Source organism: Hydractinia symbiolongicarpus, chromosome 2 (genome assembly GCF_029227915.1).
Source record: "Hydractinia symbiolongicarpus strain clone_291-10 chromosome 2, HSymV2.1, whole genome shotgun sequence".
In the NCBI taxonomy this organism is placed as follows: domain Eukaryota; kingdom Metazoa; phylum Cnidaria; class Hydrozoa; order Anthoathecata; family Hydractiniidae; genus Hydractinia; species Hydractinia symbiolongicarpus.
Window position 1 is genome coordinate 31,693,458 of NC_079876.1, and position 16,747 is coordinate 31,710,204.

General features: G+C 48.9%; 93 non-coding genes across 93 annotated transcripts; 9 read left to right on the plus strand and 84 right to left on the minus strand.

Annotated features, from left to right (window-relative positions):
* Nucleotides 1–178: 178 nt before the first annotated feature.
* Nucleotides 179–251, minus strand: Trnaf-gaa (transfer RNA phenylalanine (anticodon GAA)). The gene has a single exon. It is a non-coding gene; the product is annotated as a tRNA-Phe (tRNA).
* Nucleotides 252–331: 80 nt separating this feature from the next.
* Trnas-uga (transfer RNA serine (anticodon UGA)) lies at nt 332–413 on the minus strand. The gene has a single exon. It is a non-coding gene; the product is annotated as a tRNA-Ser (tRNA).
* A 74-nt stretch (nt 414–487) lies between these two features.
* Trnac-gca (transfer RNA cysteine (anticodon GCA)) lies at nt 488–559 on the minus strand. The gene has a single exon. It is a non-coding gene; the product is annotated as a tRNA-Cys (tRNA).
* A 76-nt stretch (nt 560–635) lies between these two features.
* Nucleotides 636–707, minus strand: Trnae-uuc (transfer RNA glutamic acid (anticodon UUC)). The gene has a single exon. It is a non-coding gene; the product is annotated as a tRNA-Glu (tRNA).
* A 97-nt stretch (nt 708–804) lies between these two features.
* Nucleotides 805–886, minus strand: Trnas-aga (transfer RNA serine (anticodon AGA)). Its single transcript has one exon. It is a non-coding gene; the product is annotated as a tRNA-Ser (tRNA).
* A 58-nt stretch (nt 887–944) lies between these two features.
* Trnat-agu (transfer RNA threonine (anticodon AGU)) lies at nt 945–1,017 on the minus strand. Its single transcript has one exon. It is a non-coding gene; the product is annotated as a tRNA-Thr (tRNA).
* Nucleotides 1,018–1,341: 324 nt separating this feature from the next.
* On the minus strand, nt 1,342–1,414 carry Trnaf-gaa (transfer RNA phenylalanine (anticodon GAA)). The gene has a single exon. It is a non-coding gene; the product is annotated as a tRNA-Phe (tRNA).
* Nucleotides 1,415–1,494: 80 nt separating this feature from the next.
* Trnas-uga (transfer RNA serine (anticodon UGA)) lies at nt 1,495–1,576 on the minus strand. The gene has a single exon. It is a non-coding gene; the product is annotated as a tRNA-Ser (tRNA).
* A 74-nt stretch (nt 1,577–1,650) lies between these two features.
* On the minus strand, nt 1,651–1,722 carry Trnac-gca (transfer RNA cysteine (anticodon GCA)). Its single transcript has one exon. It is a non-coding gene; the product is annotated as a tRNA-Cys (tRNA).
* A 76-nt stretch (nt 1,723–1,798) lies between these two features.
* Nucleotides 1,799–1,870, minus strand: Trnae-uuc (transfer RNA glutamic acid (anticodon UUC)). Its single transcript has one exon. It is a non-coding gene; the product is annotated as a tRNA-Glu (tRNA).
* Nucleotides 1,871–1,967: 97 nt separating this feature from the next.
* Trnas-aga (transfer RNA serine (anticodon AGA)) lies at nt 1,968–2,049 on the minus strand. Its single transcript has one exon. It is a non-coding gene; the product is annotated as a tRNA-Ser (tRNA).
* Nucleotides 2,050–2,504: 455 nt separating this feature from the next.
* Trnaf-gaa (transfer RNA phenylalanine (anticodon GAA)) lies at nt 2,505–2,577 on the minus strand. Its single transcript has one exon. It is a non-coding gene; the product is annotated as a tRNA-Phe (tRNA).
* Nucleotides 2,578–2,657: 80 nt separating this feature from the next.
* Nucleotides 2,658–2,739, minus strand: Trnas-uga (transfer RNA serine (anticodon UGA)). Its single transcript has one exon. It is a non-coding gene; the product is annotated as a tRNA-Ser (tRNA).
* A 74-nt stretch (nt 2,740–2,813) lies between these two features.
* On the minus strand, nt 2,814–2,885 carry Trnac-gca (transfer RNA cysteine (anticodon GCA)). The gene has a single exon. It is a non-coding gene; the product is annotated as a tRNA-Cys (tRNA).
* Nucleotides 2,886–2,961: 76 nt separating this feature from the next.
* Trnae-uuc (transfer RNA glutamic acid (anticodon UUC)) lies at nt 2,962–3,033 on the minus strand. Its single transcript has one exon. It is a non-coding gene; the product is annotated as a tRNA-Glu (tRNA).
* A 97-nt stretch (nt 3,034–3,130) lies between these two features.
* Nucleotides 3,131–3,212, minus strand: Trnas-aga (transfer RNA serine (anticodon AGA)). Its single transcript has one exon. It is a non-coding gene; the product is annotated as a tRNA-Ser (tRNA).
* Nucleotides 3,213–3,270: 58 nt separating this feature from the next.
* Trnat-agu (transfer RNA threonine (anticodon AGU)) lies at nt 3,271–3,343 on the minus strand. The gene has a single exon. It is a non-coding gene; the product is annotated as a tRNA-Thr (tRNA).
* A 324-nt stretch (nt 3,344–3,667) lies between these two features.
* On the minus strand, nt 3,668–3,740 carry Trnaf-gaa (transfer RNA phenylalanine (anticodon GAA)). The gene has a single exon. It is a non-coding gene; the product is annotated as a tRNA-Phe (tRNA).
* An 80-nt stretch (nt 3,741–3,820) lies between these two features.
* Nucleotides 3,821–3,902, minus strand: Trnas-uga (transfer RNA serine (anticodon UGA)). Its single transcript has one exon. It is a non-coding gene; the product is annotated as a tRNA-Ser (tRNA).
* Nucleotides 3,903–3,976: 74 nt separating this feature from the next.
* Nucleotides 3,977–4,048, minus strand: Trnac-gca (transfer RNA cysteine (anticodon GCA)). The gene has a single exon. It is a non-coding gene; the product is annotated as a tRNA-Cys (tRNA).
* Nucleotides 4,049–4,124: 76 nt separating this feature from the next.
* Nucleotides 4,125–4,196, minus strand: Trnae-uuc (transfer RNA glutamic acid (anticodon UUC)). Its single transcript has one exon. It is a non-coding gene; the product is annotated as a tRNA-Glu (tRNA).
* Nucleotides 4,197–4,293: 97 nt separating this feature from the next.
* Nucleotides 4,294–4,375, minus strand: Trnas-aga (transfer RNA serine (anticodon AGA)). The gene has a single exon. It is a non-coding gene; the product is annotated as a tRNA-Ser (tRNA).
* A 58-nt stretch (nt 4,376–4,433) lies between these two features.
* Nucleotides 4,434–4,506, minus strand: Trnat-agu (transfer RNA threonine (anticodon AGU)). Its single transcript has one exon. It is a non-coding gene; the product is annotated as a tRNA-Thr (tRNA).
* A 324-nt stretch (nt 4,507–4,830) lies between these two features.
* On the minus strand, nt 4,831–4,903 carry Trnaf-gaa (transfer RNA phenylalanine (anticodon GAA)). Its single transcript has one exon. It is a non-coding gene; the product is annotated as a tRNA-Phe (tRNA).
* An 80-nt stretch (nt 4,904–4,983) lies between these two features.
* Trnas-uga (transfer RNA serine (anticodon UGA)) lies at nt 4,984–5,065 on the minus strand. Its single transcript has one exon. It is a non-coding gene; the product is annotated as a tRNA-Ser (tRNA).
* A 74-nt stretch (nt 5,066–5,139) lies between these two features.
* Trnac-gca (transfer RNA cysteine (anticodon GCA)) lies at nt 5,140–5,211 on the minus strand. Its single transcript has one exon. It is a non-coding gene; the product is annotated as a tRNA-Cys (tRNA).
* Nucleotides 5,212–5,287: 76 nt separating this feature from the next.
* Nucleotides 5,288–5,359, minus strand: Trnae-uuc (transfer RNA glutamic acid (anticodon UUC)). The gene has a single exon. It is a non-coding gene; the product is annotated as a tRNA-Glu (tRNA).
* A 97-nt stretch (nt 5,360–5,456) lies between these two features.
* Trnas-aga (transfer RNA serine (anticodon AGA)) lies at nt 5,457–5,538 on the minus strand. Its single transcript has one exon. It is a non-coding gene; the product is annotated as a tRNA-Ser (tRNA).
* A 58-nt stretch (nt 5,539–5,596) lies between these two features.
* Trnat-agu (transfer RNA threonine (anticodon AGU)) lies at nt 5,597–5,669 on the minus strand. Its single transcript has one exon. It is a non-coding gene; the product is annotated as a tRNA-Thr (tRNA).
* Nucleotides 5,670–5,785: 116 nt separating this feature from the next.
* Nucleotides 5,786–5,856, plus strand: Trnag-gcc (transfer RNA glycine (anticodon GCC)). The gene has a single exon. It is a non-coding gene; the product is annotated as a tRNA-Gly (tRNA).
* A 137-nt stretch (nt 5,857–5,993) lies between these two features.
* On the minus strand, nt 5,994–6,066 carry Trnaf-gaa (transfer RNA phenylalanine (anticodon GAA)). Its single transcript has one exon. It is a non-coding gene; the product is annotated as a tRNA-Phe (tRNA).
* Nucleotides 6,067–6,146: 80 nt separating this feature from the next.
* On the minus strand, nt 6,147–6,228 carry Trnas-uga (transfer RNA serine (anticodon UGA)). Its single transcript has one exon. It is a non-coding gene; the product is annotated as a tRNA-Ser (tRNA).
* Nucleotides 6,229–6,302: 74 nt separating this feature from the next.
* Trnac-gca (transfer RNA cysteine (anticodon GCA)) lies at nt 6,303–6,374 on the minus strand. Its single transcript has one exon. It is a non-coding gene; the product is annotated as a tRNA-Cys (tRNA).
* A 76-nt stretch (nt 6,375–6,450) lies between these two features.
* Trnae-uuc (transfer RNA glutamic acid (anticodon UUC)) lies at nt 6,451–6,522 on the minus strand. Its single transcript has one exon. It is a non-coding gene; the product is annotated as a tRNA-Glu (tRNA).
* Nucleotides 6,523–6,619: 97 nt separating this feature from the next.
* Nucleotides 6,620–6,701, minus strand: Trnas-aga (transfer RNA serine (anticodon AGA)). Its single transcript has one exon. It is a non-coding gene; the product is annotated as a tRNA-Ser (tRNA).
* Nucleotides 6,702–6,948: 247 nt separating this feature from the next.
* Trnag-gcc (transfer RNA glycine (anticodon GCC)) lies at nt 6,949–7,019 on the plus strand. Its single transcript has one exon. It is a non-coding gene; the product is annotated as a tRNA-Gly (tRNA).
* Nucleotides 7,020–7,156: 137 nt separating this feature from the next.
* Trnaf-gaa (transfer RNA phenylalanine (anticodon GAA)) lies at nt 7,157–7,229 on the minus strand. Its single transcript has one exon. It is a non-coding gene; the product is annotated as a tRNA-Phe (tRNA).
* Nucleotides 7,230–7,309: 80 nt separating this feature from the next.
* On the minus strand, nt 7,310–7,391 carry Trnas-uga (transfer RNA serine (anticodon UGA)). Its single transcript has one exon. It is a non-coding gene; the product is annotated as a tRNA-Ser (tRNA).
* Nucleotides 7,392–7,465: 74 nt separating this feature from the next.
* Trnac-gca (transfer RNA cysteine (anticodon GCA)) lies at nt 7,466–7,537 on the minus strand. The gene has a single exon. It is a non-coding gene; the product is annotated as a tRNA-Cys (tRNA).
* A 76-nt stretch (nt 7,538–7,613) lies between these two features.
* Nucleotides 7,614–7,685, minus strand: Trnae-uuc (transfer RNA glutamic acid (anticodon UUC)). The gene has a single exon. It is a non-coding gene; the product is annotated as a tRNA-Glu (tRNA).
* A 97-nt stretch (nt 7,686–7,782) lies between these two features.
* Nucleotides 7,783–7,864, minus strand: Trnas-aga (transfer RNA serine (anticodon AGA)). The gene has a single exon. It is a non-coding gene; the product is annotated as a tRNA-Ser (tRNA).
* A 58-nt stretch (nt 7,865–7,922) lies between these two features.
* Nucleotides 7,923–7,995, minus strand: Trnat-agu (transfer RNA threonine (anticodon AGU)). Its single transcript has one exon. It is a non-coding gene; the product is annotated as a tRNA-Thr (tRNA).
* Nucleotides 7,996–8,111: 116 nt separating this feature from the next.
* Trnag-gcc (transfer RNA glycine (anticodon GCC)) lies at nt 8,112–8,182 on the plus strand. The gene has a single exon. It is a non-coding gene; the product is annotated as a tRNA-Gly (tRNA).
* Nucleotides 8,183–8,319: 137 nt separating this feature from the next.
* Trnaf-gaa (transfer RNA phenylalanine (anticodon GAA)) lies at nt 8,320–8,392 on the minus strand. The gene has a single exon. It is a non-coding gene; the product is annotated as a tRNA-Phe (tRNA).
* An 80-nt stretch (nt 8,393–8,472) lies between these two features.
* On the minus strand, nt 8,473–8,554 carry Trnas-uga (transfer RNA serine (anticodon UGA)). Its single transcript has one exon. It is a non-coding gene; the product is annotated as a tRNA-Ser (tRNA).
* Nucleotides 8,555–8,628: 74 nt separating this feature from the next.
* Trnac-gca (transfer RNA cysteine (anticodon GCA)) lies at nt 8,629–8,700 on the minus strand. Its single transcript has one exon. It is a non-coding gene; the product is annotated as a tRNA-Cys (tRNA).
* Nucleotides 8,701–8,776: 76 nt separating this feature from the next.
* On the minus strand, nt 8,777–8,848 carry Trnae-uuc (transfer RNA glutamic acid (anticodon UUC)). Its single transcript has one exon. It is a non-coding gene; the product is annotated as a tRNA-Glu (tRNA).
* Nucleotides 8,849–8,945: 97 nt separating this feature from the next.
* On the minus strand, nt 8,946–9,027 carry Trnas-aga (transfer RNA serine (anticodon AGA)). Its single transcript has one exon. It is a non-coding gene; the product is annotated as a tRNA-Ser (tRNA).
* Nucleotides 9,028–9,085: 58 nt separating this feature from the next.
* Trnat-agu (transfer RNA threonine (anticodon AGU)) lies at nt 9,086–9,158 on the minus strand. The gene has a single exon. It is a non-coding gene; the product is annotated as a tRNA-Thr (tRNA).
* Nucleotides 9,159–9,274: 116 nt separating this feature from the next.
* On the plus strand, nt 9,275–9,345 carry Trnag-gcc (transfer RNA glycine (anticodon GCC)). The gene has a single exon. It is a non-coding gene; the product is annotated as a tRNA-Gly (tRNA).
* Nucleotides 9,346–9,482: 137 nt separating this feature from the next.
* Trnaf-gaa (transfer RNA phenylalanine (anticodon GAA)) lies at nt 9,483–9,555 on the minus strand. The gene has a single exon. It is a non-coding gene; the product is annotated as a tRNA-Phe (tRNA).
* An 80-nt stretch (nt 9,556–9,635) lies between these two features.
* On the minus strand, nt 9,636–9,717 carry Trnas-uga (transfer RNA serine (anticodon UGA)). The gene has a single exon. It is a non-coding gene; the product is annotated as a tRNA-Ser (tRNA).
* Nucleotides 9,718–9,791: 74 nt separating this feature from the next.
* Trnac-gca (transfer RNA cysteine (anticodon GCA)) lies at nt 9,792–9,863 on the minus strand. The gene has a single exon. It is a non-coding gene; the product is annotated as a tRNA-Cys (tRNA).
* A 76-nt stretch (nt 9,864–9,939) lies between these two features.
* Nucleotides 9,940–10,011, minus strand: Trnae-uuc (transfer RNA glutamic acid (anticodon UUC)). Its single transcript has one exon. It is a non-coding gene; the product is annotated as a tRNA-Glu (tRNA).
* A 97-nt stretch (nt 10,012–10,108) lies between these two features.
* Nucleotides 10,109–10,190, minus strand: Trnas-aga (transfer RNA serine (anticodon AGA)). Its single transcript has one exon. It is a non-coding gene; the product is annotated as a tRNA-Ser (tRNA).
* Nucleotides 10,191–10,248: 58 nt separating this feature from the next.
* Trnat-agu (transfer RNA threonine (anticodon AGU)) lies at nt 10,249–10,321 on the minus strand. The gene has a single exon. It is a non-coding gene; the product is annotated as a tRNA-Thr (tRNA).
* A 116-nt stretch (nt 10,322–10,437) lies between these two features.
* On the plus strand, nt 10,438–10,508 carry Trnag-gcc (transfer RNA glycine (anticodon GCC)). The gene has a single exon. It is a non-coding gene; the product is annotated as a tRNA-Gly (tRNA).
* A 137-nt stretch (nt 10,509–10,645) lies between these two features.
* On the minus strand, nt 10,646–10,718 carry Trnaf-gaa (transfer RNA phenylalanine (anticodon GAA)). The gene has a single exon. It is a non-coding gene; the product is annotated as a tRNA-Phe (tRNA).
* Nucleotides 10,719–10,798: 80 nt separating this feature from the next.
* Nucleotides 10,799–10,880, minus strand: Trnas-uga (transfer RNA serine (anticodon UGA)). The gene has a single exon. It is a non-coding gene; the product is annotated as a tRNA-Ser (tRNA).
* Nucleotides 10,881–10,954: 74 nt separating this feature from the next.
* Nucleotides 10,955–11,026, minus strand: Trnac-gca (transfer RNA cysteine (anticodon GCA)). Its single transcript has one exon. It is a non-coding gene; the product is annotated as a tRNA-Cys (tRNA).
* Nucleotides 11,027–11,102: 76 nt separating this feature from the next.
* Trnae-uuc (transfer RNA glutamic acid (anticodon UUC)) lies at nt 11,103–11,174 on the minus strand. The gene has a single exon. It is a non-coding gene; the product is annotated as a tRNA-Glu (tRNA).
* A 97-nt stretch (nt 11,175–11,271) lies between these two features.
* Trnas-aga (transfer RNA serine (anticodon AGA)) lies at nt 11,272–11,353 on the minus strand. The gene has a single exon. It is a non-coding gene; the product is annotated as a tRNA-Ser (tRNA).
* A 58-nt stretch (nt 11,354–11,411) lies between these two features.
* Nucleotides 11,412–11,484, minus strand: Trnat-agu (transfer RNA threonine (anticodon AGU)). Its single transcript has one exon. It is a non-coding gene; the product is annotated as a tRNA-Thr (tRNA).
* A 116-nt stretch (nt 11,485–11,600) lies between these two features.
* On the plus strand, nt 11,601–11,671 carry Trnag-gcc (transfer RNA glycine (anticodon GCC)). Its single transcript has one exon. It is a non-coding gene; the product is annotated as a tRNA-Gly (tRNA).
* A 137-nt stretch (nt 11,672–11,808) lies between these two features.
* Nucleotides 11,809–11,881, minus strand: Trnaf-gaa (transfer RNA phenylalanine (anticodon GAA)). The gene has a single exon. It is a non-coding gene; the product is annotated as a tRNA-Phe (tRNA).
* Nucleotides 11,882–11,961: 80 nt separating this feature from the next.
* Trnas-uga (transfer RNA serine (anticodon UGA)) lies at nt 11,962–12,043 on the minus strand. The gene has a single exon. It is a non-coding gene; the product is annotated as a tRNA-Ser (tRNA).
* A 74-nt stretch (nt 12,044–12,117) lies between these two features.
* On the minus strand, nt 12,118–12,189 carry Trnac-gca (transfer RNA cysteine (anticodon GCA)). Its single transcript has one exon. It is a non-coding gene; the product is annotated as a tRNA-Cys (tRNA).
* A 76-nt stretch (nt 12,190–12,265) lies between these two features.
* Trnae-uuc (transfer RNA glutamic acid (anticodon UUC)) lies at nt 12,266–12,337 on the minus strand. Its single transcript has one exon. It is a non-coding gene; the product is annotated as a tRNA-Glu (tRNA).
* A 97-nt stretch (nt 12,338–12,434) lies between these two features.
* Trnas-aga (transfer RNA serine (anticodon AGA)) lies at nt 12,435–12,516 on the minus strand. Its single transcript has one exon. It is a non-coding gene; the product is annotated as a tRNA-Ser (tRNA).
* Nucleotides 12,517–12,574: 58 nt separating this feature from the next.
* Trnat-agu (transfer RNA threonine (anticodon AGU)) lies at nt 12,575–12,647 on the minus strand. Its single transcript has one exon. It is a non-coding gene; the product is annotated as a tRNA-Thr (tRNA).
* Nucleotides 12,648–12,763: 116 nt separating this feature from the next.
* Nucleotides 12,764–12,834, plus strand: Trnag-gcc (transfer RNA glycine (anticodon GCC)). The gene has a single exon. It is a non-coding gene; the product is annotated as a tRNA-Gly (tRNA).
* A 137-nt stretch (nt 12,835–12,971) lies between these two features.
* On the minus strand, nt 12,972–13,044 carry Trnaf-gaa (transfer RNA phenylalanine (anticodon GAA)). The gene has a single exon. It is a non-coding gene; the product is annotated as a tRNA-Phe (tRNA).
* Nucleotides 13,045–13,124: 80 nt separating this feature from the next.
* Nucleotides 13,125–13,206, minus strand: Trnas-uga (transfer RNA serine (anticodon UGA)). The gene has a single exon. It is a non-coding gene; the product is annotated as a tRNA-Ser (tRNA).
* A 74-nt stretch (nt 13,207–13,280) lies between these two features.
* Nucleotides 13,281–13,352, minus strand: Trnac-gca (transfer RNA cysteine (anticodon GCA)). The gene has a single exon. It is a non-coding gene; the product is annotated as a tRNA-Cys (tRNA).
* A 76-nt stretch (nt 13,353–13,428) lies between these two features.
* On the minus strand, nt 13,429–13,500 carry Trnae-uuc (transfer RNA glutamic acid (anticodon UUC)). Its single transcript has one exon. It is a non-coding gene; the product is annotated as a tRNA-Glu (tRNA).
* Nucleotides 13,501–13,597: 97 nt separating this feature from the next.
* Nucleotides 13,598–13,679, minus strand: Trnas-aga (transfer RNA serine (anticodon AGA)). The gene has a single exon. It is a non-coding gene; the product is annotated as a tRNA-Ser (tRNA).
* A 58-nt stretch (nt 13,680–13,737) lies between these two features.
* Nucleotides 13,738–13,810, minus strand: Trnat-agu (transfer RNA threonine (anticodon AGU)). The gene has a single exon. It is a non-coding gene; the product is annotated as a tRNA-Thr (tRNA).
* A 116-nt stretch (nt 13,811–13,926) lies between these two features.
* On the plus strand, nt 13,927–13,997 carry Trnag-gcc (transfer RNA glycine (anticodon GCC)). The gene has a single exon. It is a non-coding gene; the product is annotated as a tRNA-Gly (tRNA).
* A 137-nt stretch (nt 13,998–14,134) lies between these two features.
* Nucleotides 14,135–14,207, minus strand: Trnaf-gaa (transfer RNA phenylalanine (anticodon GAA)). The gene has a single exon. It is a non-coding gene; the product is annotated as a tRNA-Phe (tRNA).
* An 80-nt stretch (nt 14,208–14,287) lies between these two features.
* On the minus strand, nt 14,288–14,369 carry Trnas-uga (transfer RNA serine (anticodon UGA)). Its single transcript has one exon. It is a non-coding gene; the product is annotated as a tRNA-Ser (tRNA).
* Nucleotides 14,370–14,443: 74 nt separating this feature from the next.
* Nucleotides 14,444–14,515, minus strand: Trnac-gca (transfer RNA cysteine (anticodon GCA)). The gene has a single exon. It is a non-coding gene; the product is annotated as a tRNA-Cys (tRNA).
* A 76-nt stretch (nt 14,516–14,591) lies between these two features.
* On the minus strand, nt 14,592–14,663 carry Trnae-uuc (transfer RNA glutamic acid (anticodon UUC)). Its single transcript has one exon. It is a non-coding gene; the product is annotated as a tRNA-Glu (tRNA).
* Nucleotides 14,664–14,760: 97 nt separating this feature from the next.
* Nucleotides 14,761–14,842, minus strand: Trnas-aga (transfer RNA serine (anticodon AGA)). The gene has a single exon. It is a non-coding gene; the product is annotated as a tRNA-Ser (tRNA).
* Nucleotides 14,843–14,900: 58 nt separating this feature from the next.
* Nucleotides 14,901–14,973, minus strand: Trnat-agu (transfer RNA threonine (anticodon AGU)). The gene has a single exon. It is a non-coding gene; the product is annotated as a tRNA-Thr (tRNA).
* A 324-nt stretch (nt 14,974–15,297) lies between these two features.
* Nucleotides 15,298–15,370, minus strand: Trnaf-gaa (transfer RNA phenylalanine (anticodon GAA)). The gene has a single exon. It is a non-coding gene; the product is annotated as a tRNA-Phe (tRNA).
* An 80-nt stretch (nt 15,371–15,450) lies between these two features.
* Trnas-uga (transfer RNA serine (anticodon UGA)) lies at nt 15,451–15,532 on the minus strand. Its single transcript has one exon. It is a non-coding gene; the product is annotated as a tRNA-Ser (tRNA).
* A 74-nt stretch (nt 15,533–15,606) lies between these two features.
* Nucleotides 15,607–15,678, minus strand: Trnac-gca (transfer RNA cysteine (anticodon GCA)). The gene has a single exon. It is a non-coding gene; the product is annotated as a tRNA-Cys (tRNA).
* A 76-nt stretch (nt 15,679–15,754) lies between these two features.
* On the minus strand, nt 15,755–15,826 carry Trnae-uuc (transfer RNA glutamic acid (anticodon UUC)). The gene has a single exon. It is a non-coding gene; the product is annotated as a tRNA-Glu (tRNA).
* A 97-nt stretch (nt 15,827–15,923) lies between these two features.
* Nucleotides 15,924–16,005, minus strand: Trnas-aga (transfer RNA serine (anticodon AGA)). The gene has a single exon. It is a non-coding gene; the product is annotated as a tRNA-Ser (tRNA).
* A 58-nt stretch (nt 16,006–16,063) lies between these two features.
* Trnat-agu (transfer RNA threonine (anticodon AGU)) lies at nt 16,064–16,136 on the minus strand. Its single transcript has one exon. It is a non-coding gene; the product is annotated as a tRNA-Thr (tRNA).
* A 116-nt stretch (nt 16,137–16,252) lies between these two features.
* Trnag-gcc (transfer RNA glycine (anticodon GCC)) lies at nt 16,253–16,323 on the plus strand. Its single transcript has one exon. It is a non-coding gene; the product is annotated as a tRNA-Gly (tRNA).
* A 137-nt stretch (nt 16,324–16,460) lies between these two features.
* Trnaf-gaa (transfer RNA phenylalanine (anticodon GAA)) lies at nt 16,461–16,533 on the minus strand. Its single transcript has one exon. It is a non-coding gene; the product is annotated as a tRNA-Phe (tRNA).
* An 80-nt stretch (nt 16,534–16,613) lies between these two features.
* On the minus strand, nt 16,614–16,695 carry Trnas-uga (transfer RNA serine (anticodon UGA)). Its single transcript has one exon. It is a non-coding gene; the product is annotated as a tRNA-Ser (tRNA).
* Nucleotides 16,696–16,747: the final 52 nt, after the last annotated feature.

Consider the following 16,747-nt stretch of genomic DNA (forward strand, 5'->3'; position numbering starts at 1 on the left):
CTGCCACGCGGGAGACCGGGGTTCGATTCCCCGCCAATGCATCGTGTTTTACCTACACCAGAAAATACCCTCCGTAAAAAAGAAAGGAAGGAAAATAAATAAAAAAACATAGCTGAGGAAAAGTGCTACGGCTGCTTGCATTCACCACCTCAAACCGCCCTGCTGGGCAGTGATAAAATGCCGAGACCCGGGATTGAACCAGGGACCTTCAGATCTTCAGTCTGACGCTCTCCCAACTGAGCTATCTCGGCCATGATCAATTCTATCACATGGCAAAGGTCTGTACGTTGTGATAGACACTTGACCAGATCAAAAAGAATGTTTGAAGATTCGCTGCGAGTAGGGTTCGAACCTACGCGGGAAGATCCCATTAGATTTCAAGTCTAACGCCTTAACCACTCGGCCATCGCAGCAGAAATTGCTGGGTAACCAGAATAATTCACCAGCTCACCACTCAGGTGCCGAAGAGGACAAAAAGCCAACTAGTAGGGGACACCCGGGTTTGAACCAGGGACCTCTCGATCTGCAGTCGAATGCTCTACCACTGAGCTATATCCCCAGCCAAGGACGGAATCCACGCACAGGGTATATAACATCAACGCGTGAGAGAGCAACTTAACTTAAAAAATGTACACTTCCCGCACCGGGAATCGAACCCGGGCCGCCTGGGTGAAAACCAGAAATCCTAACCACTAGACCATGCGGGACACGTTCGCACCACTAAGTAATTTAGATGTCATGCTTTTTCTGACAATTTGAACTAGCTCTGTCTTTCTGTTCGTGTCAAAAACACCATTTTGCGTCCGCTGCGAGTAGGATTCGAACCTACGCGGGAAGATCCCATTTGATTTCTAGTCAAACGCCTTAACCACTCGGCCATCGCAGCCTGACAAACCGCTGGCCATTGCCACAAGGCCAACCAGAAAGCACAACATTACTGCTAAAGGCACTGCCCGGATTTGAACCGGGGATCTCCTGTTTACTAGACAGGCGCTTTAACCGCTAAGCCACAGCGCCTGCCTGTTGGGAGATTTTGAAAATCTCAATATCACACGTCTGAAATGCCGTTAAGGCTACTAACACACCGGGACGTGATACACTGTCACTCGGAAATTTTGGAAATGAGTAGTAACGCATTGGTGGTTCAGTGGTAGAATTCTCGCCTGCCACGCGGGAGACCGGGGTTCGATTCCCCGCCAATGCATCGTGTTTTACCTACACCAGAAAATACCCTCCGTAAAAAAGAAAGGAAGGAAAATAAATAAAAAAACATAGCTGAGGAAAAGTGCTACGGCTGCTTGCATTCACCACCTCAAACCGCCCTGCTGGGCAGTGATAAAATGCCGAGACCCGGGATTGAACCAGGGACCTTCAGATCTTCAGTCTGACGCTCTCCCAACTGAGCTATCTCGGCCATGATCAATTCTATCACATGGCAAAGGTCTGTACGTTGTGATAGACACTTGACCAGATCAAAAAGAATGTTTGAAGATTCGCTGCGAGTAGGGTTCGAACCTACGCGGGAAGATCCCATTAGATTTCAAGTCTAACGCCTTAACCACTCGGCCATCGCAGCAGAAATTGCTGGGTAACCAGAATAATTCACCAGCTCACCACTCAGGTGCCGAAGAGGACAAAAAGCCAACTAGTAGGGGACACCCGGGTTTGAACCAGGGACCTCTCGATCTGCAGTCGAATGCTCTACCACTGAGCTATATCCCCAGCCAAGGACGGAATCCACGCACAGGGTATATAACATCAACGCGTGAGAGAGCAACTTAACTTAAAAAATGTACACTTCCCGCACCGGGAATCGAACCCGGGCCGCCTGGGTGAAAACCAGAAATCCTAACCACTAGACCATGCGGGACACGTTCGCACCACTAAGTAATTTAGATGTCATGCTTTTTCTGACAATTTGAACTAGCTCTGTCTTTCTGTTCGTGTCAAAAACACCATTTTGCGTCCGCTGCGAGTAGGATTCGAACCTACGCGGGAAGATCCCATTTGATTTCTAGTCAAACGCCTTAACCACTCGGCCATCGCAGCCTGACAAACCGCTGGCCATTGCCACAAGGCCAACCAGAAAGCACAACATTACTGCTAAAGGCACTGCCCGGATTTGAACCGGGGATCTCCTGTTTACTAGACAGGCGCTTTAACCGCTAAGCCACAGCGTCTGCCTGTTGGGAAATTTTGAAAATCTCAATATCACACGTCTGAAATGCCGTTAAGGCTACTAACACACCGGGACGTGATACACTGTCACTCGGAAATTTTGGAAATGAGTAGTAACGCATTGGTGGTTCAGTGGTAGAATTCTCGCCTGCCACGCGGGAGACCGGGGTTCGATTCCCCGCCAATGCATCGTGTTTTACCTACACCAGAAAATACCCTCCGTAAAAAAGAAAGGAAGGAAAATAAATAAAAAAACATAGCTGAGGAAAAGTGCTACGGCTGCTTGCATTCACCACCTCAAACCGCCCTGCTGGGCAGTGATAAAATGCCGAGACCCGGGATTGAACCAGGGACCTTCAGATCTTCAGTCTGACGCTCTCCCAACTGAGCTATCTCGGCCATGATCAATTCTATCACATGGCAAAGGTCTGTACGTTGTGATAGACACTTGACCAGATCAAAAAGAATGTTTGAAGATTCGCTGCGAGTAGGGTTCGAACCTACGCGGGAAGATCCCATTAGATTTCAAGTCTAACGCCTTAACCACTCGGCCATCGCAGCAGAAATTGCTGGGTAACCAGAATAATTCACCAGCTCACCACTCAGGTGCCGAAGAGGACAAAAAGCCAACTAGTAGGGGACACCCGGGTTTGAACCAGGGACCTCTCGATCTGCAGTCGAATGCTCTACCACTGAGCTATATCCCCAGCCAAGGACGGAATCCACGCACAGGGTATATAACATCAACGCGTGAGAGAGCAACTTAACTTAAAAAATGTACACTTCCCGCACCGGGAATCGAACCCGGGCCGCCTGGGTGAAAACCAGAAATCCTAACCACTAGACCATGCGGGACACGTTCGCACCACTAAGTAATTTAGATGTCATGCTTTTTCTGACAATTTGAACTAGCTCTGTCTTTCTGTTCGTGTCAAAAACACCATTTTGCGTCCGCTGCGAGTAGGATTCGAACCTACGCGGGAAGATCCCATTTGATTTCTAGTCAAACGCCTTAACCACTCGGCCATCGCAGCCTGACAAACCGCTGGCCATTGCCACAAGGCCAACCAGAAAGCACAACATTACTGCTAAAGGCACTGCCCGGATTTGAACCGGGGATCTCCTGTTTACTAGACAGGCGCTTTAACCGCTAAGCCACAGCGCCTGCCTGTTGGGAGATTTTGAAAATCTCAATATCACACGTCTGAAATGCCGTTAAGGCTACTAACACACCGGGACGTGATACACTGTCACTCGGAAATTTTGGAAATGAGTAGTAACGCATTGGTGGTTCAGTGGTAGAATTCTCGCCTGCCACGCGGGAGACCGGGGTTCGATTCCCCGCCAATGCATCGTGTTTTACCTACACCAGAAAATACCCTCCGTAAAAAAGAAAGGAAGGAAAATAAATAAAAAAACATAGCTGAGGAAAAGTGCTACGGCTGCTTGCATTCACCACCTCAAACCGCCCTGCTGGGCAGTGATAAAATGCCGAGACCCGGGATTGAACCAGGGACCTTCAGATCTTCAGTCTGACGCTCTCCCAACTGAGCTATCTCGGCCATGATCAATTCTATCACATGGCAAAGGTCTGTACGTTGTGATAGACACTTGACCAGATCAAAAAGAATGTTTGAAGATTCGCTGCGAGTAGGGTTCGAACCTACGCGGGAAGATCCCATTAGATTTCAAGTCTAACGCCTTAACCACTCGGCCATCGCAGCAGAAATTGCTGGGTAACCAGAATAATTCACCAGCTCACCACTCAGGTGCCGAAGAGGACAAAAAGCCAACTAGTAGGGGACACCCGGGTTTGAACCAGGGACCTCTCGATCTGCAGTCGAATGCTCTACCACTGAGCTATATCCCCAGCCAAGGACGGAATCCACGCACAGGGTATATAACATCAACGCGTGAGAGAGCAACTTAACTTAAAAAATGTACACTTCCCGCACCGGGAATCGAACCCGGGCCGCCTGGGTGAAAACCAGAAATCCTAACCACTAGACCATGCGGGACACGTTCGCACCACTAAGTAATTTAGATGTCATGCTTTTTCTGACAATTTGAACTAGCTCTGTCTTTCTGTTCGTGTCAAAAACACCATTTTGCGTCCGCTGCGAGTAGGATTCGAACCTACGCGGGAAGATCCCATTTGATTTCTAGTCAAACGCCTTAACCACTCGGCCATCGCAGCCTGACAAACCGCTGGCCATTGCCACAAGGCCAACCAGAAAGCACAACATTACTGCTAAAGGCACTGCCCGGATTTGAACCGGGGATCTCCTGTTTACTAGACAGGCGCTTTAACCGCTAAGCCACAGCGCCTGCCTGTTGGGAGATTTTGAAAATCTCAATATCACACGTCTGAAATGCCGTTAAGGCTACTAACACACCGGGACGTGATACACTGTCACTCGGAAATTTTGGAAATGAGTAGTAACGCATTGGTGGTTCAGTGGTAGAATTCTCGCCTGCCACGCGGGAGACCGGGGTTCGATTCCCCGCCAATGCATCGTGTTTTACCTACACCAGAAAATACCCTCCGTAAAAAAGAAAGGAAGGAAAATAAATAAAAAAACATAGCTGAGGAAAAGTGCTACGGCTGCTTGCATTCACCACCTCAAACCGCCCTGCTGGGCAGTGATAAAATGCCGAGACCCGGGATTGAACCAGGGACCTTCAGATCTTCAGTCTGACGCTCTCCCAACTGAGCTATCTCGGCCATGATCAATTCTATCACATGGCAAAGGTCTGTACGTTGTGATAGACACTTGACCAGATCAAAAAGAATGTTTGAAGATTCGCTGCGAGTAGGGTTCGAACCTACGCGGGAAGATCCCATTAGATTTCAAGTCTAACGCCTTAACCACTCGGCCATCGCAGCAGAAATTGCTGGGTAACCAGAATAATTCACCAGCTCACCACTCAGGTGCCGAAGAGGACAAAAAGCCAACTAGTAGGGGACACCCGGGTTTGAACCAGGGACCTCTCGATCTGCAGTCGAATGCTCTACCACTGAGCTATATCCCCAGCCAAGGACGGAATCCACGCACAGGGTATATAACATCAACGCGTGAGAGAGCAACTTAACTTAAAAAATGTACACTTCCCGCACCGGGAATCGAACCCGGGCCGCCTGGGTGAAAACCAGAAATCCTAACCACTAGACCATGCGGGACACGTTCGCACCACTAAGTAATTTAGATGTCATGCTTTTTCTGACAATTTGAACTAGCTCTGTCTTTCTGTTCGTGTCAAAAACACCATTTTGCGTCCGCTGCGAGTAGGATTCGAACCTACGCGGGAAGATCCCATTTGATTTCTAGTCAAACGCCTTAACCACTCGGCCATCGCAGCCTGACAAAGCGCTGGCCATTGCCACAAGGCCAACCAGAAAGCACAACATTACTGCTAAAGGCACTGCCCGGATTTGAACCGGGGATCTCCTGTTTACTAGACAGGCGCTTTAACCGCTAAGCCACAGCGCCTGCCTGTTGGGAGATTTTGAAAATCTCAATATCACACGTCTGAAATGCCGTTAAGGCTACTAACACACCGGGACGTGATACACTGTCACTCGGAAATTTTGGAAATGAGTAGTAACGCATTGGTGGTTCAGTGGTAGAATTCTCGCCTGCCACGCGGGAGACCGGGGTTCGATTCCCCGCCAATGCATCGTGTTTTACCTACACCAGAAAATACCCTCCGTAAAAAAGAAAGGAAGGAGAATAAATAAAAAAACATAGCTGAGGAAAAGTGCTACGGCTGCTTGCATTCACCACCTCAAACCGCCCTGCTGGGCAGTGATAAAATGCCGAGACCCGGGATTGAACCAGGGACCTTCAGATCTTCAGTCTGACGCTCTCCCAACTGAGCTATCTCGGCCATGATCAATTCTATCACATGGCAAAGGTCTGTACGTTGTGATAGACACTTGACCAGATCAAAAAGAATGTTTGAAGATTCGCTGCGAGTAGGGTTCGAACCTACGCGGGAAGATCCCATTAGATTTCAAGTCTAACGCCTTAACCACTCGGCCATCGCAGCAGAAATTGCTGGGTAACCAGAATAATTCACCAGCTCACCACTCAGGTGCCGAAGAGGACAAAAAGCCAACTAGTAGGGGACACCCGGGTTTGAACCAGGGACCTCTCGATCTGCAGTCGAATGCTCTACCACTGAGCTATATCCCCAGCCAAGGACGGAATCCACGCACAGGGTATATAACATCAACGCGTGAGAGAGCAACTTAACTTAAAAAATGTACACTTCCCGCACCGGGAATCGAACCCGGGCCGCCTGGGTGAAAACCAGAAATCCTAACCACTAGACCATGCGGGACACGTTCGCACCACTAAGTAATTTAGATGTCATGCTTTTTCTGACAATTTGAACTAGCTCTGTCTTTCTGTTCGTGTCAAAAACACCATTTTGCGTCCGCTGCGAGTAGGATTCGAACCTACGCGGGAAGATCCCATTTGATTTCTAGTCAAACGCCTTAACCACTCGGCCATCGCAGCCTGACAAACCGCTGGCCATTGCCACAAGGCCAACCAGAAAGCACAACATTACTGCTAAAGGCACTGCCCGGATTTGAACCGGGGATCTCCTGTTTACTAGACAGGCGCTTTAACCGCTAAGCCACACCGCCTGCCTGTTGGGAGATTTTGAAAATCTCAATATCACACGTCTGAAATGCCGTTAAGGCTACTAACACACCGGGACGTGATACACTGTCACTCGGAAATTTTGGAAATGAGTAGTAACGCATTGGTGGTTCAGTGGTAGAATTCTCGCCTGCCACGCGGGAGACCGGGGTTCGATTCCCCGCCAATGCATCGTGTTTTACCTACACCAGAAAATACCCTCCGTAAAAAAGAAAGGAAGGAGAATAAATAAAAAAACATAGCTGAGGAAAAGTGCTACGGCTGCTTGCATTCACCACCTCAAACCGCCCTGCTGGGCAGTGATAAAATGCCGAGACCCGGGATTGAACCAGGGACCTTCAGATCTTCAGTCTGACGCTCTCCCAACTGAGCTATCTCGGCCATGATCAATTCTATCACATGGCAAAGGTCTGTACGTTGTGATAGACACTTGACCAGATCAAAAAGAATGTTTGAAGATTCGCTGCGAGTAGGGTTCGAACCTACGCGGGAAGATCCCATTAGATTTCAAGTCTAACGCCTTAACCACTCGGCCATCGCAGCAGAAATTGCTGGGTAACCAGAATAATTCACCAGCTCACCACTCAGGTGCCGAAGAGGACAAAAAGCCAACTAGTAGGGGACACCCGGGTTTGAACCAGGGACCTCTCGATCTGCAGTCGAATGCTCTACCACTGAGCTATATCCCCAGCCAAGGACGGAATCCACGCACAGGGTATATAACATCAACGCGTGAGAGAGCAACTTAACTTAAAAAATGTACACTTCCCGCACCGGGAATCGAACCCGGGCCGCCTGGGTGAAAACCAGAAATCCTAACCACTAGACCATGCGGGACACGTTCGCACCACTAAGTAATTTAGATGTCATGCTTTTTCTGACAATTTGAACTAGCTCTGTCTTTCTGTTCGTGTCAAAAACACCATTTTGCGTCCGCTGCGAGTAGGATTCGAACCTACGCGGGAAGATCCCATTTGATTTCTAGTCAAACGCCTTAACCACTCGGCCATCGCAGCCTGACAAACCGCTGGCCATTGCCACAAGGCCAACCAGAAAGCACAACATTACTGCTAAAGGCACTGCCCGGATTTGAACCGGGGATCTCCTGTTTACTAGACAGGCGCTTTAACCGCTAAGCCACAGCGCCTGCCTGTTGGGAGATTTTGAAAATCTCAATATCACACGTCTGAAATGCCGTTAAGGCTACTAACACACCGGGACGTGATACACTGTCACTCGGAAATTTTGGAAATGAGTAGTAACGCATTGGTGGTTCAGTGGTAGAATTCTCGCCTGCCACGCGGGAGACCGGGGTTCGATTCCCCGCCAATGCATCGTGTTTTACCTACACCAGAAAATACCCTCCGTAAAAAAGAAAGGAAGGAAAATAAATAAAAAAACATAGCTGAGGAAAAGTGCTACGGCTGCTTGCATTCACCACCTCAAACCGCCCTGCTGGGCAGTGATAAAATGCCGAGACCCGGGATTGAACCAGGGACCTTCAGATCTTCAGTCTGACGCTCTCCCAACTGAGCTATCTCGGCCATGATCAATTCTATCACATGGCAAAGGTCTGTACGTTGTGATAGACACTTGACCAGATCAAAAAGAATGTTTGAAGATTCGCTGCGAGTAGGGTTCGAACCTACGCGGGAAGATCCCATTAGATTTCAAGTCTAACGCCTTAACCACTCGGCCATCGCAGCAGAAATTGCTGGGTAACCAGAATAATTCACCAGCTCACCACTCAGGTGCCGAAGAGGACAAAAAGCCAACTAGTAGGGGACACCCGGGTTTGAACCAGGGACCTCTCGATCTGCAGTCGAATGCTCTACCACTGAGCTATATCCCCAGCCAAGGACGGAATCCACGCACAGGGTATATAACATCAACGCGTGAGAGAGCAACTTAACTTAAAAAATGTACACTTCCCGCACCGGGAATCGAACCCGGGCCGCCTGGGTGAAAACCAGAAATCCTAACCACTAGACCATGCGGGACACGTTCGCACCACTAAGTAATTTAGATGTCATGCTTTTTCTGACAATTTGAACTAGCTCTGTCTTTCTGTTCGTGTCAAAAACACCATTTTGCGTCCGCTGCGAGTAGGATTCGAACCTACGCGGGAAGATCCCATTTGATTTCTAGTCAAACGCCTTAACCACTCGGCCATCGCAGCCTGACAAACCGCTGGCCATTGCCACAAGGCCAACCAGAAAGCACAACATTACTGCTAAAGGCACTGCCCGGATTTGAACCGGGGATCTCCTGTTTACTAGACAGGCGCTTTAACCGCTAAGCCACAGCGCCTGCCTGTTGGGAGATTTTGAAAATCTCAATATCACACGTCTGAAATGCCGTTAAGGCTACTAACACACCGGGACGTGATACACTGTCACTCGGAAATTTTGGAAATGAGTAGTAACGCATTGGTGGTTCAGTGGTAGAATTCTCGCCTGCCACGCGGGAGACCGGGGTTCGATTCCCCGCCAATGCATCGTGTTTTACCTACACCAGAAAATACCCTCCGTAAAAAAGAAAGGAAGGAAAATAAATAAAAAAACATAGCTGAGGAAAAGTGCTACGGCTGCTTGCATTCACCACCTCAAACCGCCCTGCTGGGCAGTGATAAAATGCCGAGACCCGGGATTGAACCAGGGACCTTCAGATCTTCAGTCTGACGCTCTCCCAACTGAGCTATCTCGGCCATGATCAATTCTATCACATGGCAAAGGTCTGTACGTTGTGATAGACACTTGACCAGATCAAAAAGAATGTTTGAAGATTCGCTGCGAGTAGGGTTCGAACCTACGCGGGAAGATCCCATTAGATTTCAAGTCTAACGCCTTAACCACTCGGCCATCGCAGCAGAAATTGCTGGGTAACCAGAATAATTCACCAGCTCACCACTCAGGTGCCGAAGAGGACAAAAAGCCAACTAGTAGGGGACACCCGGGTTTGAACCAGGGACCTCTCGATCTGCAGTCGAATGCTCTACCACTGAGCTATATCCCCAGCCAAGGACGGAATCCACGCACAGGGTATATAACATCAACGCGTGAGAGAGCAACTTAACTTAAAAAATGTACACTTCCCGCACCGGGAATCGAACCCGGGCCGCCTGGGTGAAAACCAGAAATCCTAACCACTAGACCATGCGGGACACGTTCGCACCACTAAGTAATTTAGATGTCATGCTTTTTCTGACAATTTGAACTAGCTCTGTCTTTCTGTTCGTGTCAAAAACACCATTTTGCGTCCGCTGCGAGTAGGATTCGAACCTACGCGGGAAGATCCCATTTGATTTCTAGTCAAACGCCTTAACCACTCGGCCATCGCAGCCTGACAAACCGCTGGCCATTGCCACAAGGCCAACCAGAAAGCACAACATTACTGCTAAAGGCACTGCCCGGATTTGAACCGGGGATCTCCTGTTTACTAGACAGGCGCTTTAACCGCTAAGCCACAGCGCCTGCCTGTTGGGAGATTTTGAAAATCTCAATATCACACGTCTGAAATGCCGTTAAGGCTACTAACACACCGGGACGTGATACACTGTCACTCGGAAATTTTGGAAATGAGTAGTAACGCATTGGTGGTTCAGTGGTAGAATTCTCGCCTGCCACGCGGGAGACCGGGGTTCGATTCCCCGCCAATGCATCGTGTTTTACCTACACCAGAAAATACCCTCCGTAAAAAAGAAAGGAAGGAAAATAAATAAAAAAACATAGCTGAGGAAAAGTGCTACGGCTGCTTGCATTCACCACCTCAAACCGCCCTGCTGGGCAGTGATAAAATGCCGAGACCCGGGATTGAACCAGGGACCTTCAGATCTTCAGTCTGACGCTCTCCCAACTGAGCTATCTCGGCCATGATCAATTCTATCACATGGCAAAGGTCTGTACGTTGTGATAGACACTTGACCAGATCAAAAAGAATGTTTGAAGATTCGCTGCGAGTAGGGTTCGAACCTACGCGGGAAGATCCCATTAGATTTCAAGTCTAACGCCTTAACCACTCGGCCATCGCAGCAGAAATTGCTGGGTAACCAGAATAATTCACCAGCTCACCACTCAGGTGCCGAAGAGGACAAAAAGCCAACTAGTAGGGGACACCCGGGTTTGAACCAGGGACCTCTCGATCTGCAGTCGAATGCTCTACCACTGAGCTATATCCCCAGCCAAGGACGGAATCCACGCACAGGGTATATAACATCAACGCGTGAGAGAGCAACTTAACTTAAAAAATGTACACTTCCCGCACCGGGAATCGAACCCGGGCCGCCTGGGTGAAAACCAGAAATCCTAACCACTAGACCATGCGGGACACGTTCGCACCACTAAGTAATTTAGATGTCATGCTTTTTCTGACAATTTGAACTAGCTCTGTCTTTCTGTTCGTGTCAAAAACACCATTTTGCGTCCGCTGCGAGTAGGATTCGAACCTACGCGGGAAGATCCCATTTGATTTCTAGTCAAACGCCTTAACCACTCGGCCATCGCAGCCTGACAAACCGCTGGCCATTGCCACAAGGCCAACCAGAAAGCACAACATTACTGCTAAAGGCACTGCCCGGATTTGAACCGGGGATCTCCTGTTTACTAGACAGGCGCTTTAACCGCTAAGCCACAGCGCCTGCCTGTTGGGAGATTTTGAAAATCTCAATATCACACGTCTGAAATGCCGTTAAGGCTACTAACACACCGGGACGTGATACACTGTCACTCGGAAATTTTGGAAATGAGTAGTAACGCATTGGTGGTTCAGTGGTAGAATTCTCGCCTGCCACGCGGGAGACCGGGGTTCGATTCCCCGCCAATGCATCGTGTTTTACCTACACCAGAAAATACCCTCCGTAAAAAAGAAAGGAAGGAAAATAAATAAAAAAACATAGCTGAGGAAAAGTGCTACGGCTGCTTGCATTCACCACCTCAAACCGCCCTGCTGGGCAGTGATAAAATGCCGAGACCCGGGATTGAACCAGGGACCTTCAGATCTTCAGTCTGACGCTCTCCCAACTGAGCTATCTCGGCCATGATCAATTCTATCACATGGCAAAGGTCTGTACGTTGTGATAGACACTTGACCAGATCAAAAAGAATGTTTGAAGATTCGCTGCGAGTAGGGTTCGAACCTACGCGGGAAGATCCCATTAGATTTCAAGTCTAACGCCTTAACCACTCGGCCATCGCAGCAGAAATTGCTGGGTAACCAGAATAATTCACCAGCTCACCACTCAGGTGCCGAAGAGGACAAAAAGCCAACTAGTAGGGGACACCCGGGTTTGAACCAGGGACCTCTCGATCTGCAGTCGAATGCTCTACCACTGAGCTATATCCCCAGCCAAGGACGGAATCCACGCACAGGGTATATAACATCAACGCGTGAGAGAGCAACTTAACTTAAAAAATGTACACTTCCCGCACCGGGAATCGAACCCGGGCCGCCTGGGTGAAAACCAGAAATCCTAACCACTAGACCATGCGGGACACGTTCGCACCACTAAGTAATTTAGATGTCATGCTTTTTCTGACAATTTGAACTAGCTCTGTCTTTCTGTTCGTGTCAAAAACACCATTTTGCGTCCGCTGCGAGTAGGATTCGAACCTACGCGGGAAGATCCCATTTGATTTCTAGTCAAACGCCTTAACCACTCGGCCATCGCAGCCTGACAAACCGCTGGCCATTGCCACAAGGCCAACCAGAAAGCACAACATTACTGCTAAAGGCACTGCCCGGATTTGAACCGGGGATCTCCTGTTTACTAGACAGGCGCTTTAACCGCTAAGCCACAGCGCCTGCCTGTTGGGAGATTTTGAAAATCTCAATATCACACGTCTGAAATGCCGTTAAGGCTACTAACACACCGGGACGTGATACACTGTCACTCGGAAATTTTGGAAATGAGTAGTAACGCATTGGTGGTTCAGTGGTAGAATTCTCGCCTGCCACGCGGGAGACCGGGGTTCGATTCCCCGCCAATGCATCGTGTTTTACCTACACCAGAAAATACCCTCCGTAAAAAAGAAAGGAAGGAAAATAAATAAAAAAACATAGCTGAGGAAAAGTGCTACGGCTGCTTGCATTCACCACCTCAAACCGCCCTGCTGGGCAGTGATAAAATGCCGAGACCCGGGATTGAACCAGGGACCTTCAGATCTTCAGTCTGACGCTCTCCCAACTGAGCTATCTCGGCCATGATCAATTCTATCACATGGCAAAGGTCTGTACGTTGTGATAGACACTTGACCAGATCAAAAAGAATGTTTGAAGATTCGCTGCGAGTAGGGTTCGAACCTACGCGGGAAGATCCCATTAGATTTCAAGTCTAACGCCTTAACCACTCGGCCATCGCAGCAGAAATTGCTGGGTAACCAGAATAATTCACCAGCTCACCACTCAGGTGCCGAAGAGGACAAAAAGCCAACTAGTAGGGGACACCCGGGTTTGAACCAGGGACCTCTCGATCTGCAGTCGAATGCTCTACCACTGAGCTATATCCCCAGCCAAGGACGGAATCCACGCACAGGGTATATAACATCAACGCGTGAGAGAGCAACTTAACTTAAAAAATGTACACTTCCCGCACCGGGAATCGAACCCGGGCCGCCTGGGTGAAAACCAGAAATCCTAACCACTAGACCATGCGGGACACGTTCGCACCACTAAGTAATTTAGATGTCATGCTTTTTCTGACAATTTGAACTAGCTCTGTCTTTCTGTTCGTGTCAAAAACACCATTTTGCGTCCGCTGCGAGTAGGATTCGAACCTACGCGGGAAGATCCCATTTGATTTCTAGTCAAACGCCTTAACCACTCGGCCATCGCAGCCTGACAAACCGCTGGCCATTGCCACAAGGCCAACCAGAAAGCACAACATTACTGCTAAAGGCACTGCCCGGATTTGAACCGGGGATCTCCTGTTTACTAGACAGGCGCTTTAACCGCTAAGCCACAGCGCCTGCCTGTTGGGAGATTTTGAAAATCTCAATATCACACGTCTGAAATGCCGTTAAGGCTACTAACACACCGGGACGTGATACACTGTCACTCGGAAATTTTGGAAATGAGTAGTAACGCATTGGTGGTTCAGTGGTAGAATTCTCGCCTGCCACGCGGGAGACCGGGGTTCGATTCCCCGCCAATGCATCGTGTTTTACCTACACCAGAAAATACCCTCCGTAAAAAAGAAAGGAAGGAAAATAAATAAAAAAACATAGCTGAGGAAAAGTGCTACGGCTGCTTGCATTCACCACCTCAAACCGCCCTGCTGGGCAGTGATAAAATGCCGAGACCCGGGATTGAACCAGGGACCTTCAGATCTTCAGTCTGACGCTCTCCCAACTGAGCTATCTCGGCCATGATCAATTCTATCACATGGCAAAGGTCTGTACGTTGTGATAGACACTTGACCAGATCAAAAAGAATGTTTGAAGATTCGCTGCGAGTAGGGTTCGAACCTACGCGGGAAGATCCCATTAGATTTCAAGTCTAACGCCTTAACCACTCGGCCATCGCAGCAGAAATTGCTGGGTAACCAGAATAATTCACCAGCTCACCACTCAGGTGCCGAAGAGGACAAAAAGCCAACTAGTAGGGGACACCCGGGTTTGAACCAGGGACCTCTCGATCTGCAGTCGAATGCTCTACCACTGAGCTATATCCCCAGCCAAGGACGGAATCCACGCACAGGGTATATAACATCAACGCGTGAGAGAGCAACTTAACTTAAAAAATGTACACTTCCCGCACCGGGAATCGAACCCGGGCCGCCTGGGTGAAAACCAGAAATCCTAACCACTAGACCATGCGGGACACGTTCGCACCACTAAGTAATTTAGATGTCATGCTTTTTCTGACAATTTGAACTAGCTCTGTCTTTCTGTTCGTGTCAAAAACACCATTTTGCGTCCGCTGCGAGTAGGATTCGAACCTACGCGGGAAGATCCCATTTGATTTCTAGTCAAACGCCTTAACCACTCGGCCATCGCAGCCTGACAAACCGCTGGCCATTGCCACAAGGCCAACCAGAAAGCACAACATTACTGCTAAAGGCACTGCCCGGATTTGAACCGGGGATCTCCTGTTTACTAGACAGGCGCTTTAACCGCTAAGCCACAGCGCCTGCCTGTTGGGAGATTTTGAAAATCTCAATATCACACGTCTGAAATGCCGTTAAGGCTACTAACACACCGGGACGTGATACACTGTCACTCGGAAATTTTGGAAATGAGTAGTAACGCATTGGTGGTTCAGTGGTAGAATTCTCGCTTGCCACGCGGGAGACCGGGGTTCGATTCCCCGCCAATGCATCGTGTTTTACCTACACCAGAAAATACCCTCCGTAAAAAAGAAAGGAAGGAAAATAAATAAAAAAACATAGCTGAGGAAAAGTGCTACGGCTGCTTGCATTCACCACCTCAAACCGCCCTGCTGGGCAGTGATAAAATGCCGAGACCCGGGATTGAACCAGGGACCTTCAGATCTTCAGTCTGACGCTCTCCCAACTGAGCTATCTCGGCCATGATCAATTCTATCACATGGCAAAGGTCTGTACGTTGTGATAGACACTTGACCAGATCAAAAAGAATGTTTGAAGATTCGCTGCGAGTAGGGTTCGAACCTACGCGGGAAGATCCCATTAGATTTCAAGTCTAACGCCTTAACCACTCGGCCATCGCAGCAGAAATTGCTGGGTAACCAGAATAATTCACCAGCTCACCACTCAGGTGCCGAAGAGGACAAAAAGCCAACTAGTAGGGGACACCCGGGTTTGAACCAGGGACCTCTCGATCTGCAGTCGAATGCTCTACCACTGAGCTATATCCCCAGCCAAGGACGGAATCCACGCACAGGGTATATAACATCAACGCGTGAGAGAGCAACTTAACTTAAAAAATGTACACTTCCCGCACCGGGAATCGAACCCGGGCCGCCTGGGTGAAAACCAGAAATCCTAACCACTAGACCATGCGGGACACGTTCGCACCACTAAGTAATTTAGATGTCATGCTTTTTCTGACAATTTGAACTAGCTCTGTCTTTCTGTTCGTGTCAAAAACACCATTTTGCGTCCGCTGCGAGTAGGATTCGAACCTACGCGGGAAGATCCCATTTGATTTCTAGTCAAACGCCTTAACCACTCGGCCATCGCAGCCTGACAAACCGCTGGCCATTGCCACAAGGCCAACCAGAAAGCACAACATTACTGCTAAAGGCACTGCCCGGATTTGAACCGGGGATCTCCTGTTTACTAGACAGGCGCTTTAACCGCTAAGCCACAGCGCCTGCCTGTTGGGAGATTTTGAAAATCTCAATATCACACGTCTGAAATGCCGTTAAGGCTACTAACACACCGGGACGTGATACACTGTCACTCGGAAATTTTGGAAATGAGTAGTAACGCATTGGTGGTTCAGTGGTAGAATTCTCGCCTGCCACGCGGGAGACCGGGGTTCGATTCCCCGCCAATGCATCGTGTTTTACCTACACCAGAAAATACCCTCCGTAAAAAAGAAAGGAAGGAAAATAAATAAAAAAACATAGCTGAGGAAAAGTGCTACGGCTGCTTGCATTCACCACCTCAAACCGCCCTGCTGGGCAGTGATAAAATGCCGAGACCCGGGATTGAACCAGGGACCTTCAGATCTTCAGTCTGACGCTCTCCCAACTGAGCTATCTCGGCCATGATCAATTCTATCACATGGCAAAGGTCTGTACGTTGTGATAGACACTTGACCAGATCAAAAAGAATGTTTGAAGATTCGCTGCGAGTAGGGTTCGAACCTACGCGGGAAGATCCCATTAGATTTCAAGTCTAACGCCTTAACCACTCGGCCATCGCAGCAGAAATTGCTGGGTAACCAGAATAATTCACCAGCTCACCACTCAGGTGCCGA